The sequence below is a fragment of the Condylura cristata genome, unplaced genomic scaffold (assembly GCF_000260355.1).
Source record: "Condylura cristata isolate star-nosed mole 26May11 unplaced genomic scaffold, ConCri1.0 scaffold00009, whole genome shotgun sequence".
Lineage (NCBI taxonomy): Eukaryota > Metazoa > Chordata > Mammalia > Eulipotyphla > Talpidae > Condylura > Condylura cristata.
The window spans coordinates 63,552,978-63,555,190 of record NW_004567110.1 but is presented as its reverse complement, the minus strand read 5'-3'; the positions used below and the strand labels follow the sequence as shown (position 1 = coordinate 63,555,190).

Genomic DNA, 2,213 nt, shown 5'->3' with positions numbered 1-2,213 from the left:
AATAATGAACAGCCATATACCAGAGACATTTTGTGGGGTGGAGTGGGGAGTGGGATCAAAAACAGTTGGGGGACGGAAATGCACTGGACTATGGTGATGGCACATGTGTGATTGGGTGATGGGAAACCCAAGGAGATTACAAATGATATGGGAAAATGCACCGAAATATATAAAAAAAATAAACTACTATAAATTTAAAGCATAATCCAAACAAGGCCTAAAAAAATTAATTAAAATAAAATTTTTAAATCTCTTTTATTAGGCCCTCCCTGGTGGCGCAGCAGGTTCAAGCACTGCATTAAGAAGCTTAAACCACTTCCGCATGAGTTCAATCCCCGCCTGCCATGAGGACATCCACATGGCGAGACAGACCTCTCCTGACCCACCGCTGCTCCCCTCAGCAGTGTACTTCGTTGATCTGCCTGTTCCGCACCCCACTCTGTCCCTGGTGAATCCTCTCACCCTCCGCATCTCTAGCCTGTACCCTAGTTCTGTATGAATAAATAAATAAATATTTTTTAAAAATCTCTTTTATTAGATGTAAGTATGGCTGACCCCACTTTTCTTTCGGTGCCACTTATGTGTAGAAATTGATTCTTTTTTTATATTGTTTTATTTTACTTTGCTTTTTTGTATGTCAAAGACACTATTTTAATGAATGAATTCATTACGTTTATATCATTTAACAATTTGTGCATTCATTCACTCAGTTGTAATCCACCACCAATTTACCATTGTGACATCACCATAGTCCCATGCATTTTTCCCACCCCACCCTCATTTTGTTCCTGTTCCCCTCTCCATCCCCCTAAAATGTCTCTGATTTATAACGTTTATTGTTTTTCATTTTTTCTTTACTCCGATTGCATTTATTTTTTTCCTGGTCCTTTACATTCCTGCTGTGAGCAAAACCATCTGATATTTTTCTTTTTCTTTCTGGTTATTTTACTAAGCATGAGTCCTTCCAGCTCCATCCATGTTGCTGCAAAAGGCACAAGTTTATCTTTTTTTTTATTGCTGAACAATATCCCATTGTGTATATGTAACACATCTTTTTAATCCAGTCATCTATTTTTAGGCATTTTGGTTGATTCTACATCTTCCCTATTATAAATAGAGCAGCAATAAACCTGGGGTGCAGGCATCATTTTGAGTCAATATTTTTGTGTCCTTTGTGTCAATAAGTAGGAGTAGGATTGTTGTGTCATATGACCCATTATTAGCAGTTTGATAAACCTCCAAACAACTTTCAATATTAGTTGCACCAGTTTTCATTCCCACCAGCAACACAGGCAAGTTCCTTTTTCTCCACATCCTCGGCAACCTTTGTCCTTGCTAGTTTTTTTAATATTTTCCATACTCACTGGTGTGGTATCTCATTGTGGTTTTGATTTGCATTTCCCTGATTACAAATGATGTTGAACACTTTTTCATATGCCTGTAGGATGACTGCATTTCCTCTTTGGAGAAGTGTCTTTGTAGCTCATCTGCTCATTTTCTGATGTGTTGTTCACTTTACGTTTGTTGAGATTCATCATCTCTGTGTATATCTTTTTGATCAATCCATTATCATTTGTGTTATGTGCAAAAATTTTCTCCCAATCAGTGAGGTGTCTTTTTGTTTTATGTAGTGTCTTTTTTGCTCTCAGAATCTCTTCAATTTTATGTAGTCCTAGCTGTTTATCATTTCTTTCCTAATACTTGCTTTAAGTGATATATATTTAAAGATGTTACTGAGTGTATGTCATGTAGTGTTTCAAAAATATCTTCTTTTATGGTTTCAAGCCTATGTCTAGGTCTTTAATCCATTTTGAGTTGATTTTTGTGTATGTTGCAAAGTAGTAATCTAATTTCATTTTTTTGCAACTAGCAATCCAGCTTTCCTAGCACCATTTGGTGAACAAACTTTCTTTGTTCCATTGCATATTCTTTGCTCCTTTGTCAAAGATTAGTTGTTGATTTATATCTGGGCTTTCTGTTCAATTCTATTGATCTGTACATCTGTTCTTGTTCCAGTACCATGTAGTTTTAAATATTATGGCTTTGCTGGTGGGAATGTAAACTAGTGCAACCACTATGGAAAGTTGTTTGAAGGTTTCTCAAAGGTTAAAAATAGAGATTCCATATAATAAAGCCATTCCACTCCTAGGATACCTGCACCCCTGTTTATTGATGTCATATTTATAATAGGGAAGATGTGGAATCAACACAAC

The 2,213-nt window shown here is 36.3% G+C and overlaps 1 long non-coding RNA gene across 1 annotated transcript in view; it reads left to right on the top strand.

Annotated features, from left to right (window-relative positions):
- LOC105853441 overlaps positions 1-291 on the top strand; it is a 13,353-nt gene extending 13,062 nt beyond the window's left edge. Inside the window, exon 4 of the long non-coding RNA XR_001145289.1 lies at positions 263-291. This is a non-coding gene — a long non-coding RNA (uncharacterized LOC105853441). The remainder of the gene's footprint in view (positions 1-262) is intronic.
- The last annotated feature ends 1,922 nt before the right edge of the window (positions 292-2,213 follow it).